The sequence below is a fragment of the Lolium perenne genome, chromosome 2, assembly GCF_019359855.2.
Source record: "Lolium perenne isolate Kyuss_39 chromosome 2, Kyuss_2.0, whole genome shotgun sequence".
NCBI classification, from domain to species: Eukaryota; Viridiplantae; Streptophyta; class Magnoliopsida; order Poales; family Poaceae; genus Lolium; species Lolium perenne.
Window position 1 is genome coordinate 51,880,006 of NC_067245.2, and position 16,491 is coordinate 51,896,496.

The following is a 16,491-nucleotide window of genomic DNA, read 5'->3' on the forward strand; positions in this document are numbered from 1 at the left end:
TGAGGGACGGGAGGGACCGGCACACCTCCGGTGCTTAGGCTTCAGCCGGCGGGGACGCGGTAGCCCGATGGGCAAGTGTAGTTCGAGGCGCAAAGCTTTTCCACCTGCTGGTAGGTTAGAATGGGTATGGTGGAAGCCCTGAGAGAGTGATGAGAGAATGTAGAGATGTGATAATGCTGGCCAAGCCGGGCTACATATATATAGTGAGAAGATAGAGGCGGAAAGACAGAGGCGGGAAGAAATGGCGGGAAGCGGGGGGCGAAAAGATAGGAGGCGAGAAGATAGAGGCGGAAAGAAATGGCGGGAAGCGGGGAGAGAAATGTAGGGAAGACAGGAGGTGGGGGAAGACAGAGACGGGAAGCAATGGTGGGAAGAATTGGCGAAATGGCGGGAAGACAGGAAGCGGGGAAGATAGAGGTGGAAATGAATTTTTTTCTGAATATTTTGATATATTATTTGTATTTTTCTAATTTTGAGATGAATAAGTTTTATTTTTCTGAATATTTTGATATATTATTTGTATTTTTCTGATTTGCAATGAATAAGTTTTATTTTTCTGAATATTTTGATATATTATTTGTATTTTTCTGATTTGAAATGAATTATTTTTTTCTAAATATTTTGATATATTATTTGTATTTTTCTGATTTTGAAATGAATTACTTTTTTATGAATATTTTGATATACTAATTGTATTTTTCTTATTTTGAACTGAATTGTTTTTATTTTTCTGATAATTTTGATATATTATTTGTATTTTTCTGATTTTGAAATGAATTAATTCTAGAAAAAACTCTTTAGTCGCGGTTGGTGTGACCAACCGCGACTAAAGGTCGAAAATATAAATACGCGCGCGCACGGCCCCCGCGGTTCACTTCTCCTTCCCTCGAAGACGCAGGCGCCGATCAAACCGACGAAGAGCGCTGTCATGCTGCCTGTCGCCTCCCTCGATGCCGTCGCCGTACGAGTCGTCTCCCCGCGTCGCCTCGCCGTCGTGTCCCCACGCGCCGCGTCGCCGCGCACACGAACAGAAACAGAGAGAGCGTCCCGGCCGGTTAATTTTTTTAAAATTGTAATTTAAAATTTGTAACTTAAAATTTGTTAGTTAAAATTGTAAACTTAAAATTTTCTAAACTTTAAATTTTAACTTAAGATTTGTTAAACTAAACTGTAACTTAAATTAAAAATAGTCCTAACTATATTGTAACTAAATTTTGTAAACTTAAAATTGTAACTTAAAATTTGTTAATTAAAATTGTAACTTAAAAAACAGTTCTAAGTATATTGTAACTAAATTTTGTAAACTTAAAATTGTAACTTAAAATTTGTTAATTAAAATTGTAACTAAATTTTGTAAACTAAAAATAGTTCTAAGTATATTGCAACTTAAAAATTAGTTCTATATATTACAACTTATAAAAATAGTTCTATATTTTAATGAAGACTCTAATTAATATTGTTAATTGTTACAGCAGTCGCCGGAGTCTCCCCCGGGCCCTCGCAGCCCTCGCCGCAGCAGTCGCCGGCGCCTCGCCGCCCTCGTCGTAGAGCCGCCCGCTTGCAGATTGAACGCCGCCGCCCTCTCCACAGCAGTCGCCGGTGCCTCGCTGTCCTCGTCGTAGAGCCGCCCGCTCGCAGATTGAGCGTCGCCGCCCTCTCTCTTTAGCTCGCATCAGAGCAGGTAATACGTGCCCTCCTCGCCGCCCTCTCTCTTTTCCATGACTTAATTAGTTTTTACTACATGTCTTAAGGAGTGACATATGGCGGACGATAAAGACCCGATTTTGGAAAACTATGACGAGGAAGCTGAAGGACATATAACCGTCATCATAAACGGTGATATTCCTTATGTGCCGGAAGAATATGAAGGAGACGATGTTTCTTCTTATCTAAACCTTGACGGTGAAGGTGAAGGTCAAGGTGATGAAGAAGGCATGGACATTGTTGACACGTTTGCCGGAGGGAAAACGGCAAGCAACGATCTCGAATTGCAAGCAGCCACCTCCGGTGAGGTATATATATACATTGAGCCTCTGGTGATACAAATTTACTGATTTGAATAAATATGTATTAACGCCACTCTCTTTTTTTTAGCCCTCTGGATCATCGAGAAAATCGAGTACAAAGCCGTGTGGCAAAACCCAAACGATGAAACAAGGAGAAACATTGACCATCGATGATGTCGATGAACAAGGCAGGCCGTTGGAGCCCAAAAAGCACTATACAAAGTATATCAACCAATGCGGAGTGGTTGTTAGAGACAACGTCCCGATCACCCTCCAGGAATGGAATGAGCCAAAGAAGGCACGTGTTGGTTTCAGTTTTGTCAACAAGAGAATGAAAAAGGATTGTTGGAGAAAACTTATGGAACATTTCATTCTACCTTCGGAATTCAACAAACACGATGAAGAGTGTTACGTTCTTCCGGGTGGACGTAAGAGGAGGAGACTAGTTACAGAGTTCGCTCTTAAGAAGATGGTCGAAGCATTCTAGAACTTCAAGAAAAATTTAGCCAGTGACTATGTCTCGCAGAAAAAGACTCCAGATTTCACAGGAAAGTATGAGAAATTGAAAGATGTTTGGCCCGAATTTGTGAAGCAAAAGCAATCGGAGCATTTCAAGACTATACCACACTTCAGAGCCTAAGTGGGAGAAGATGGAGAACGACCTGAGGGAGCGAGGAATCCCTCTAGGTATAGAGGGATGGGACCCACGGACCAAAAGCTGGTGGTACGGGCATGGGGGATCGCTAGACCCGGAGACAGGGAGGTGTGTTCACCGGAAGAAAGTGTTTACTCCCACCGCCGCCCTTATTAAAGCAATGGACGAAGCTCAAGCGGGGAAGATCAAGTTCAACAGAGAGAACGACGCGCCGACAATAGCCCTCGGAAATCCTGAACACCCAGGACGTGTACGAGGCAAATGCACCATTCTGTGGAAACAAGGGTTTCCCCAGGACAATGACCCGTACAATTACAAAAGTCATAAGAGAAAGACGGAAAGGGATGCAGATCGTATGGGGATGATGGAAATGGAACTATTAGAGGTGAAGCAGATGGTGCAGGAACTAGTAAAAGACAGATCGGAAGGGCCGCATGAAGATCGTGCAGCGGATGTCGGAAGCCAGCAGCGAAGAAGCAGCGTGGCTTCCACGGAGGCCCCGGCTTGTGCTAATGTGCCCTTGGCCCTGACTGGTGCTAATGCACCTACGATCGATATTGGTGCACCGGAGCCTCGCTACCCCGTGGACGATGTACAGGACATGAAAGAATGTGAGCTGCATTATCCAATGGGGAACATTTCCATGAAGGTGGCGATCGGCACAGCTTTACCTTGTAAACCTGGAGCACTCCACCACAACAAACCCATTGCAGATGGCTATGCACATGTCACGGTGGATGACATAGTCCAAGGGTGTGAGGACCTGGAGATTGACTATGCTACACTCGAAGGGGATGTGATACTTCGAGGTGTCAAGCGCAAAATCGTTCTATGGAAAAAGAAGTACATCAAGTTTCCAGGCGAGGCGCCAAGGCCACCGACCCCGAGGAATCACCCAACAAGTCCACCCCCCTCCGGTGGTGGTGGTGGTCCACCTACACCTCCTTCACATCAGCCGACGCCGCCCCCCAATCCACCTCCTTCACGTCAGCTGACGCCGGCCCCCAATCCACCTCCGGCGGGTAAGAAACCGCCGCCCCCAGTCCGCCTCCGGTGGGTACGCCGCCACCCAGTCCACCTCCGGCGAAGAAGAAGAAGCAGGGGGGTTACGAAGGACAGCAAGGCAACCCCCTCCTGGCCTATTAACTCGGAGCCTTATGTACCTAAGACCACAAGGGTACCAATGCCATCATTGAAGTCTCTTCTCCCGAGACGTTGGGAACTTAGTATCGAGGAAACCGATGCGGCTGTGGCTGCTCACCATGAGAAATGGAAGGCGGAAGTCAAGGCAAAAAAAGAGCATGAGCCCAAGCCGGTATTTACTGAGAATCAAAAGAAGCGGGCTAAGGATTTTTTGACGACACCGTCCCAAATCCAGCAGAATCTAGCAGATGACTATGGACGTGAATTTCGTAGGCAAGAAGCATTATTGGAAAAAGCCATGGCGGAGAAGAAAGAAGCAAGTAAAAAATGCGGGAAACAAGTTTCCCAGCTCGGGGAACAGAAAAAACAATCGATCCCCCCGCTCATAGTGGAAGCCGGTCCTTCCGTTACGACGTCCTTCAGAGCCGATATGGATAAGGACATGAGACTATTGGACCCCGCTATCCTAGAAGCTGCTAGAGCACAGAGACTGACTGTTACGGCGGCCAAAGAAAGAGCGGCCGAGTTTGGTATGACTCTTCGTGTATTGTTAGGCCTTGAGGATGCGCCAATAAGTGAGGTAGCATTTACATATGTGCCGAATGGGCCTCTCGTCGAGACTGCGCAGGAAGCGAGTCTACCAACACAAATGCGAAATCTGCTACTCTGGTACAAGGATTTCATAAAAAATAAGCCCGACAAAGAATATATTTATGCGGAAGTGATGTCTACTTCCCCCTCCTTTTCCTGTAGACAGTGTTGGGCCTCCAAGAGCAGAGGTTTGTAGAACAGCAGCAAGTTTTCCCTTAAGTGGATCACCCAAGGTTTATCGAACTCAGGGAGGAAGAGGTCAAAGATATCCCTCTCATGCAACCCTGCAACCACAAAGCAAGAAGTCTCTTGTGTCCCCAACACACCTAATAGGTGCACTAGTTCGGCGAAGAGATAGTGAAATACATGTGGTATGAATATATATGAGCAGTAGCAATGGTGCCAGAAAATAGCTTGCTGGCGTGTAGTTGATGGTGGTAGTATTGCAGCAGTAGTAACGATAAGAAAGCGATAAACAAGCAGCAATAGCAGTATTTAGGAACAAGGCCTAGGGATTACACTTTCACTAGTGGACACTCTCAACATTGATCACATAACAAAACAGATAAATGCATACTCTACACTTTTGTTGGATGATGAACACATTGCGTAGGATTACACGAACCCTCAATGCCGGAGTTAACAAGCTCCACAATTAATGTTCATATTTTAGTAACCTTATAGTGTAAGATAGATCAACATAACCAAATAGGTCACATCAATACCATCATAGTAATAGTTAACTTCACAATCCACAAGAGATCATGATCATAGCCTACGACAAGAACCACATGGTGCACACACTAGTCACCTTTACACCATGCAGGAGGAATAGAATACTTTAATAACATCACTAGAGTAGCACATAGATGAATTGTGATACAAAACTCATATGAATCTCAATCATGTAAAGCAGCTCATGAGATTATTGTATTGAAGTACATAGGAGAGAGATTAACCACCTAGCTACCGGTACAGCCCCGAGCCTCGATGGAGAACTACTCCCTCCTCATGGGAGCAGCAGCGGTGATGAAGATGGCGGTGGAGATGGCAGCGGTGTCGATGGAGAAGCCTTCCGGGGGCACTTCCCCGCTCCGGCAGGGTGCCGGAACAGAGACTCCTGTCCCCCAGATCTTGGCCTCGCGATGGTGGCGGCTCTGGAAGGTTTCTGTGGTTTTCGTCGAACGTATCAGGGTTTTCGATCCAGGGGCATTATATAGGCGAAGAGGCGGCGCAGGAGGGCTTCTGGGGGGCCCACACTATAGGGGGGCGCCCCCCCCCCCCTGGCCGCGCCGGGGTGTGGTTTGGTGGCCCTGTCCCCCTTCTCTGGCGGTTCTCGTGTGTTCTGGATGCTTCCGGTGAAAATAGGAACTTGGGCGTTGATTTCGTCCGATTCCGAGAATATTTCATTACTAGGATTTCTGAAACCAAAAACAGCAGAAAACGAGGCGGCACTTCGGCATCTTGTTAATAGGTTAGTTCCGAGAAAATGCACGAATATGACATAAAGTGTGCATAAAACATGTAGATAACATCAATAATGTGGCATGGAACATAAGAAATTATCGATACGTCGGAGACGTATCAGCATCCCCAAGCTTAGTTACGCTCGTCCCGAGCGAGTAAAGCGATAACACAGATAATTTCTGGAGTGACATGCCATCATAACCTTGATCATACTATTTGTAAAGCATATGTAGTGAATGCAGCGATCAAAACAATGTATATGACATGAGTAAACAAATGAATCATATAGCAAAGACTTTTCATGAATAGCACTTCAAGACAAGCATCAATAAGTCTTGCATAAGAGTTAACTCATAAAGCAATAATTCAAAGTAAAAGCATTGAAGCAACACAAAGGAAGATTAAGCTTCAGCGGTTGCTTTCAACTTGTAACATGTATATCTCATGGATATTGTCAACATAGAGTAATATAATAAGTGCAATAAGCAAGTATGTAGGAATCAATGCACAGTTCACACAAGTGTTTGCTTCTTGAGGTGGAGAGAAATAGGTGAACTGACTCAACAATAAAAGTAAAAGAATGGTCCTCCATAGAGGAAAAGCATCGATTGCTATATTTGTGCTAGAGCTTTGATTTTGAAAACATGAAACAATTTTGTCAACGGTAGTAATAAAGCATATGTATCATGTAAATTATATCTTACAAGTTGCAAGCCTCATGCATAGTATACTAATAGTGCCCGCACCTTGTCCTAATTAGCTTGGACTACCGGATCATCACAATGCACATGTTTTAACCAAGTGTCACAAAGGGGTACCTCTATGCCGCCTGTACAAAGGTCTAAGGAGAAAGCTCGCATTGGATTTCTCGCTATTGATTATTCTCAACTTAGACATCCATACCGGGACAACATAGACAACAGATAATGGACTCCTCTTTTATGCATAAGCATGTAACAACAATTAATAATTTTCTCATATGAGATTGAGGATGTATGTCCAAAACTGAAACTTCCACCATGGATCATGGCTTTAGTTAGCGGCCCAATGTTCTTCTCTAACAATATGCATGCTTAACCATAGGGTGGTAGATCGCTCTTACTTCAGACAAGACGAACATGCATAGCAACTCACATGAAATTCAACAAAGAGTAGTTGATGGCGTCCCCAGTGAACATGGTTATCGCACAACAAGCAACTTAATAAGAGATAAAGTACATAATTACATATTCAATACCACAATAGTTTTTAAGCTATTTGTCCCATGAGCTATATATTGCAAAGGTGAATGATGGAATTTTAAAGGTAGCACTCAAGCAATTTACTTTGGAATGGCGGAGAAATACCATGTAGTAGGTAGGTATGGTGGACACAAATGGCATAGTGTTGTTTGGCTCAAGGATTTTGGATGCATGAGAAGTATTCCCTCTCGATACAAGGTTTAGGCTAGCAAGGCTTATTTGAAACAAACACAAGGATGAACCGGTGTAGCAAAACTCACATAAAAGACATATTGAAAACATTATAAGACTCTACACCGTCTTCCTTGTTGTTCAAACTCAATACTAGAAATTATCTAGACCTTAGAGAAACCAAATATGCAAACCAAATTTTAGCATGCTCTATGTATTTCTTCATTAATGGGTGCAAAGCATATGATGCAAGAGCTTAAACATGAGCACAACAATTGCCAAGTATCACATTACCCAAGACATTAATAGCAATTACTACATGTATCATTTTCCAATTCCAACCATATAACAATTTATCGAAGAAGAAACTTCGCCATGAAAATTAAAAGCTAAGAACACATGTGTTCATATGAACCAGCGGAGCGTGTCTCTCTCCCACACAAGCATTTATTCAAACAAAAACAAAAATAGAAACAAACAAACAGACGCTCCAAGTAAAGTACATAAGATGTGACCGAATAAAAATATAGTTTCAAGAGAAGGAACCTGATAATTTGTCGATGAGGAAGGGGATGCCTTGGGCATCCCCAAGCTTAGACGCTTGAGTCTTCTTGATATATGCAGGGGTGAACCACCGGCGCATCCCCAAGCTTAGAGCTTTCCCTCTTCTTGATCATACTATATCATCCTCCTCTCTTGACCCTTGAAAACTTCCTCCACACCAAACTCGAAACAACTCATTAGAGGGTTAGTGCACAATAAAAATTAACATATTCAGAGGTGACACAATCATTCTTAACACTTCTGGACATTGCTCAAAGCTACTGGAAGGTAATGGAACAAAGAAATCCACCCAACACAGCGAAAGAAGCAATGCGAAATAAAAGGCAGAATCTGTCAAAACAGAACAGTCCGTAAAGACGAATTTCTAATAAATACTTCCGTTGCTCAGATCAGAAAACTCAAAACTAATGAAAGTTGCGTACATATCTGAGGAACACGCACGTAAATTGGCATATTTTTCTGATTTTTATACAGAGAAAACAGCCCAGATTCGTGACAGATAGAAATCTGTTTCTGCGCAGAAATCCAAATCTAGTATCAACCTTCGATTAGAGGCTTCACTTGGCACAACAAAACACAAAACTAAGATAAGGAGAGGTTGCTACAGTAGTAAACAACTTCCAAGACACAAATATAAAACAAAATACTGTAGCAAAATAACACATGGGTTATCTCCCAAGAAGTTCTTTCTTTTTAGCCATTAAGATGGGCTCAGCAGTTTTAATGATGCACTCGCAAGAAATAGTATTTGAAGCAAAAGAGAGCATCAAGAAGCAAATTCAAAACACATTTAAGTCTAACATGCTTCCTATGCATAGGAATCTTGTAAATAAACAAGTTCATGAAGAGCAAAGTAACAAGCATAGGAAGATAAAACCAGTGTAGCTTGAAAAATTTCAGCACATAGAGAGGTGTTTTAGTAACATGAAAATTTCTACAACCATATTTTCCTCTCTCATAATAACTTTCAGTAACATCATGAGCAAACTCAACAATATAACTATCACATAAAGCATTCTTATCATGAGTCTCATGCATAAAATTATTACTCTCCACATAAGCATAATCAATTTTATTAGTAATAGTGGGAGCAAATTCAACAAAGTAGCTATCATTATTATTCTCATCAAGTGTTGGAGGCATAGTATAATCACAACAAAATTTACTCTCCATAGTAGGTGGCACCAAAAGACCACTATCATTACAATCATCATATATGGGAGGCAAAGTATCATCAAAGAAAATTTTCTCCTCAATGCTTGGGGGACTAAACAGATCATGAAAACCAGCTTCCCCAAGCTTAGAACTTTCTATATCATTATCAACAATGGTATTCAAAGCGTTCATACTAATATTACTACCAGCATGCAAATAAGATTCCATAGGTTTTTTAATTTTCGCATCAAACAATCCATGTTTTAAATCAGGAAATAGAATAAGAAGCTCATTCTTGTCCATTATGCCAAACTAGTGTAAACAAGAAACAAAAAGTTGCAATTGCAGGATCTAAAGGAAATAGCTTCGAGTACTTACAATGGCGGAAAATAGCTTGGTAGCCGAGGTTCGGAGTGTGAGTACCTTTTACCTTTCCTCCCCGGCAACGGCGCCAGAAAATAGCTTGATGTCTACTTCCCCCTCCTTTTCCTGTAGACAGTGTTGGGCCTCCAAGAGCAGAGGTTTGTAGAACAGCAGCAAGTTTTCCCTTAAGTGGATCACCCAAGGTTTATCGAACTCAGGGAGGAAGAGGTCAAAGATATCCCTCTCATGCAACCCTGCAACCACAAAGCAAGAAGTCTCTTGTGTCCCCAACACACCTAATAGGTGCACTAGTTCGGTGAAGAGATAGTGAAATACAGGTGGTATGAATATATATGAGCAGTAGCAACGGTGCCAGAAAATAGCTTGCTGGCGTGTAGTTGATGGTGGTAGTATTGCAGCAGTAATGCTTGATAAAACAGTAAACAAGCAGCGATAGCGATATTTAGGAACAAGGCCTAGGGATTACACTTTCACTAGTGGACACTCTCAACATTGATCACATATGAGCAGGATAAATGCATACTCTACACTTTTGTTGGATGATGAACACATTGCGTAGGATTACACGAACCCTCAATGCCGGAGTTAACAAGCTCCACAATTAATGTTCATATTTTAGTAACCTTATAGTGTAAGATAGATCAACATAACCAAATAGGTCACATCAATACCATCATAGTAATAGTTAACTTCACAATCCACAAGAGATCATGATCATAGCCTACGACAAGAACCACATGGTGCACACACTAGTCACCTTTACACCATGCAGGAGGAATATAATACTTTAATAACATCACTAGAGTAGCACATAGATGAATTGTGATACAAAACTCATATGAATCTCAATCATGTAAAGCAGCTCATGAGATTATTGTATTGAAGTACATAGGAGAGAGATTAACCACCTAGCTACCGGTACAGCCCCGAGCCTCGATGGAGAACTACTCCCTCCTCATGGGAGCAGCAGCGGTGATGAAGATGGCGGTGGAGATGGCAGCGGTGTCGATGGAGAAGCCTTCCGGGGGCACTTCCCCGCTCCGGCAGGGTGCCGGAACAGAGACTCCTGTCCCCAAGATCTTGGCCTCGCGATGGCGGCGGCTCTGGAAGGTTTCTGTGGTTTTCGTCGAACGTATCAAGGTTTTCGATCCAGGGGCATTATATAGGCGAAGAGGCGGCGCAGGAGGGCTTCTGGGGGGCCCACACTATAGGGGGGCGCGGCCCCCCCCTGGCCGCGCTGGGGTGTGGTTTGGTGGCCCTGTCCCCCTTCTCTGGCGGTTCTCGTGTGTTCTGGATGCTTCCGGTGAAAATAGGAACTTGGGCGTTGATTTCGTCCGATTCCGAGAATATTTCGTTACTAGGATTTCTGAAACCAAAAACAGCAGAAAACAGGAACTGGCACTTCGGCATCTTGTTAATAGGTTAGTTCCAGAAAATGCACGAATATGACATAAAGTGTGCATAAAACATGTAGATAACATCAATAATGTGGCATGGAACATAAGAAATTATCGATACGTCGGAGACGTATCAGGAAGTTAGAGAGGAGCATCACTTCAAACAGTACCATGTACAAGTTCATATGAGTGAATTGTTCCAGTTATTCAATCTGCGCGAGCTCGACAAATCTATCCTGAGTTGCTACGTTCTGTAAGTGATTTATTTCTATAATTAAATCTCCACCTCATCTCGTTCATTGTCTGCCCTATATTGTCCTAACTATATTCTTGTGTACGCTATTATGCAGAATGAAGCTTAGGTAATGCAAAAGAAGGAACATTCATGATGTTGCGTTCATTGACCCACATATCATTAATGGATATGTGTTAGAAAAACGCCCTCAAGACGTGGAGAGGGACTTGTACAAGTTTCTTACAAAGCAGGAACTCAAAAGTCAAATTCTATTTTCTTACCATTTTGGGTGAGTGTTTCTGTCTTGTGCACATTATCTTTTGTTTACTCCATGCATGTTATATCTAATCGATGAGTAATGCATGACTGTGCATGTAACGTGTCCGCAGGTTCCAATAATTGAATTTGACAACTCCAGAGTTCTCGTCATGGACTCTCTGAATATGGAACCAAAGCATTGGATCGGCATACGATAAATGCTGCAAGAGTAATTATTTTCAATCATTTGCGCACTATATCGGCCTCTTTCGTTCATTTCCTGATATCAAGTAACTAATAATTATCTTGTTCATTTAATTTCTTTTCCCTGTAGGGTTTGGAAATGGTTCAAAGATGACATAACCGGTCAATTCAAAGATGAGCTAACATTTAGAAGGTATCTAATGTGGATACTCAGCCACTGGGGACCAATCTATGTGGATACTATGTTTGTGAGTTCATCCGGGGACACACCTCTGAAGGAGATATGCCCTAGAGGCAATAATAAAGTGGTTATTATTATATATCTTTATGTTTATGATAAATGTTTATATATCATGCTATAATTGTATTAACCGAAACATTAGTACATGTGTGATATGTAGACAACAAAGAAGTCCCTAGTATGCCTCTTAACTAGCTTGTTGATTAAATGGATGATTAGTTTCATAATCATGAACATTGGATGTTATTAATGACAAGGTTATATCATTATATGAATGATGTAATGGACACACCCAATTAAGCGTAGCATAAGATCACGTCATTAAGTTATTTGCTATAAGCTTTCGATACATAGTTACCTAGTCCTTATGACCATGAGATCATGTAAATCACTTATACCAGAAAGGTAATTTGATTACACCAAACGCCACTGCGTAAATGGGTGGTTATAAAGGTGGGATTAAGTATCCGGAAAGTATGAGTTGAGGCATATGGATCAACAGTGGGATTTCTCCATCCCGATGACGGATAGATATACTCTGGGCCCTCTCGGTGGAATGTCGTCTAATGTCTTGCAAGCATATGAATAAGTTCATAAGAGACCACATACCACGGTACGAGTAAAGAGTACTTGTCAGGAGACGAGGTTGAACAAGGTATAGAGTGATACCGATGATCAAACCTCGGACAAGTAAAATATCGCGTGACAAAGGGAATTGGTATCGTATGTGAATGGTTCATTCGATCACTAAAATCATCGTTGAATATGTGGGAGCCATTATGGATCTCCAGATCCCGCTATTGGTTATTGGTCGGAGTGAGTACTCAACCATGTCCGCATAGTTCGCGAACCGTAGGGTGACACACTTAAAGTTGGATGTTGAAATGGTAGAACTTGAATATGGAATGGAGTTTGAATATTTGTTCGGAGTCCCGGATGAGATCCCGGACATCACGAGGAGTTCCGGAATGGTCCGGAGAATAAGATTCATATATAGGAAGTCATTTTATGTGATTTAAAATGATCCGGAAGGTTCTATGGAAGGTTCTAGAAGGTTCTAGAAAAGTCCGGAAGAAACCACCAAGGAAGGCGGAGTCCCGGTGGGACTCCACCTCCCATGGCCGGCCAACCCTAAGGGGGAGGAGTCCCAAGTGGACTCCCCAAAGGGGGCCGGCCACCCCCTCCCAAGGAAGGTGGGATTCCCACCTCTAGTGGGAGTCCTAGCTTGGGTAGGTTTCATGTGTTATGGAAGGTTTTGGTTTGGGGTCTTATTCGAAGACTTGTAGACCAACTCTTGGGTGTTCCACCTATATAATGAGGGCCAAGGGGAGGGGGCCGGCCACCTCAAGAACCACCAAGGTGGCCGCACCCCTTAGTGGTCGGCGCCCCCTCTCCCAAACCCTAGCGGTCTCTCTCCTCCACCACATCCCGCACGCTTAGCGAAGCTCCGCTGGATTTCTCCACCACCACCGACACCACGCCGTCGTGCTGTCGGATTCAAGAGGAGCTACTACTTCCGCTGCCCGCTGGAACGGGAGGTGGACGTCGTCTTCATCAACAACCGAACGTGTGACCGAGTACGGAGGTGCTGCCCATTCGTGGCGCCATGATCAAGATCTTCTACGCGCTTTTGCAAGCGGTAAGTGAACGTCTACCGCAGCAACAAGAGCCTCATCTTGTAGGCTTTGGAATCTCTTCAAGGGTGAGACTCGATAATCCCCTCGTTGCTACCGTCTTCTAGATTGCATCTTGGCTTGGATTGCGTGTTCGCGGTAGGAAATTTTTTGTTTTGTATGCAACGTTATCCTACAACTTCTGAGCGAAGGGCTCAGGATATCAAATTGTGGAGGAATGACTTGCGGAAGAAGCTTAATCTAGAAGCTCGCTTCCGACCAATTCAAGAGGAATTAGCAGGATTTTTGATGAGGGAAGTCCTCAATCCTAAAGGAGAACACTATTACGAGGACGAAGAACTTCTACTGCCGTAAATTGTATATGAAAACTTGTTTGAAGTTGTATATAGTCACCCGAGATTGAACATTACATATTCCTCTTGAATTCTTCTTGTTTGAAATTTCAAACTTGTTTGAAATTGTATATTCATATGCATCAACGTGTAACGTGTATATAGTAGCGTAGAATATGTGTACTGAAACTTCTTTGAAATTAAAATAAAACACAAAATAAAATGTAAAATAAATGAAAACACAACAAAATAAACCAGATTTAGGGGGGTTTAAACTCTAAACCTGCGGAGACCTTTAGTCTCGGCTGGTCTAGCCAACCGCGTCTAAAGGTCCTCTGCCCCGACGAACATCTGCAGCCCACGTGGATGGGCATTTAGTCGCGGTTCGTAAGCAACCGCGACTAAAAGGGGGTTTTAGTCTCGCATAATTAGTCCCGGTTGCAAAACCGGGACTAAAACCCGTTACCAACCGGGACTAAAGCCCCTTTTTCTACTAGTGCATGCATGCCCATGTGTGAACATTTTCGAAAAACTCATACCCCAAGGATCCATATTAGTTGCCACTAATATAGATGTATGTAGATACATTTTAATTTTAGATACATCGATAATAGTGGCAAGTAATATAAATTAGAGGGAGTGCAAAGTTTGCGTGTATCTAAAATTAGTACAAGAAGCAGGAAAATCACGAAAACCAAAACCATGGCCACCACATCCTAGGATCCTCTCGCCGCCCTACTTCTACACGACATCCATGCGAGCCAAGTGGAGTCGATTAGCTCTAGCAGGGCGTGAGTAGGCACTTCTTCATAGTCGAAGACTCTCGGGTTCCTCTGAAGTGACACTGACCGAGAAACTAACAAGACGAAACAGTTGAACAAGCGACGCTCTAGCCAAGCTCTAAGTAGGAGGAAAACATAGAGATAGTAACTTTTAGGTTGAATCTCCGACTTTATTCCGGGAATACAAAAATGAACTCTAACTGACGCTAACCATCAGCTGGTTGTAGCTACAACCGGTTTATCTTTTACATGCATGGATGGTTCCCAGTCCACTGGAAACAAAATCTTGAAACTGCTGTAAAAATTCCCGAACACAATTTTTATGTGTATATAGCATTTTTAGAAAATAGAATATCATTTTGCAACATTAGTCCGTGACCCACAAAACTTACAACATGTAGCAAAAGCTTTTGTATCATTTCGATTACGCATATGAAGCAAAAAAAAATAGTGCGTAATAAACCCATTTGTTTGTAGCCAAATGTAAAACACATGCGACAGTCTGCAGCAAAAAATGCTTAATCGCTGAAGCAATTCTCTGTGGTCTGACCTGAGACTCTAAACCGAGATTTCAACTTCTCCACTAATATATAGCCCAAAGTGAATAATAATAGGGAAATCATGCTTGCATCAGATCTATTCAAAACTAGTCATACCGAGCACAACGCAGGAAACAAACATTACATAAATGCACAAGTCTAAAGAGCAAAAAAACGTTACACCATAGTGGAGAGCGGTCATAACACATTGACGAAGTAGGATAGGCCGGAACGATAATGAAAGTGAATATTGTAAGCACACCTTCTGGGACTAGTCACATCGATCCTCAAGTACAATAACTAGGGCAACCTTTAAACAAAAGGTTCCCTAATTCTTTGGACAACAGTGGTCAACCTTCGTGCGTTGCACTCTACATAGATCATACTCCCTTGAAGCTCAACGAGGCTCGACATAGTGATAGAATGCAAGAACACAAGATTGTCAGAGCATAAATTCATGGAAGTATTCTCTAAGTTTTATATCAAACCCAATGGATGGCAGAAGCCAAGTAGTATTGTTGTTGTTTCTATCACATCCAAGGTGTCGCGGTGTTTTGAGTGAGTTGACTGCAAGTGTGAAGGTGGAGGTAGTGAGTAGAAAGTAATTGTTGGAAAGTGATTGATCAAAAAAAAGAGTAAATAATAATTGAACAAAGTAGCTAATTATGTTTGGATTTTTCTTGCAGATGAGAGGTTAGGCACGGAGAGGTTCGGTTCATGGTGATAGTGTGTGTGCCAAATGGATAAATATATGAATGAAGTAGGGATGTAAAAGTAACTCTGCATACTTGGATATAAGTATGCAAGCAACCCTTCAGTCATCTGTTTCCTCCACGTCAGGATCAATAGACACTATTGTCCAATCAGTTACCGTCATCAATGGTCAGCGTAATTATTAAGGGTGTGAAACCGGATAAACACAATAAGATTAATTGCTACTCGTTCTGCTTAAGTTGTGCGCACTTCTCGTTGATATCTCCATGTTCACTAGAAGGTCGCTGACTTGTTAGACAACAAGTGTTCATCTATGTAGATCTCTAGATCAAGGTGTATCGGCCCTTAATTACACAACAAGCATTATGCACATCATAGATGATCAATCTCACAAACAATAATAACAACAGCTTTCACAAATGAAAGATAATAATAAGAGGCACATCACATCTCACCAATCCTCTACATCTCCCACGTACGGGATTTACTCGCACATAAGAGAAGAATTACACAAAGAAATAATGATTATGTAAATAGAGTTCAACTCTATATTACCGCAGCAAGCTAAAAATAAGATTAATCCAAATCCAATCTCAAGAGCCTCAAAAAACGAATAGAGTTTACAACCCTAGTTCTTAAAATCTCTATATGGTGATGATGATTGTGGAGTGAAGGATCTTGAGGAGAAGGATCACGACAAATATTGAAGGATGAGTTTTTATTCTCTAGATCTCTTCTTCTCTGTTTGTGGGTGGATTGTGGCAGATGTGAATGTTTT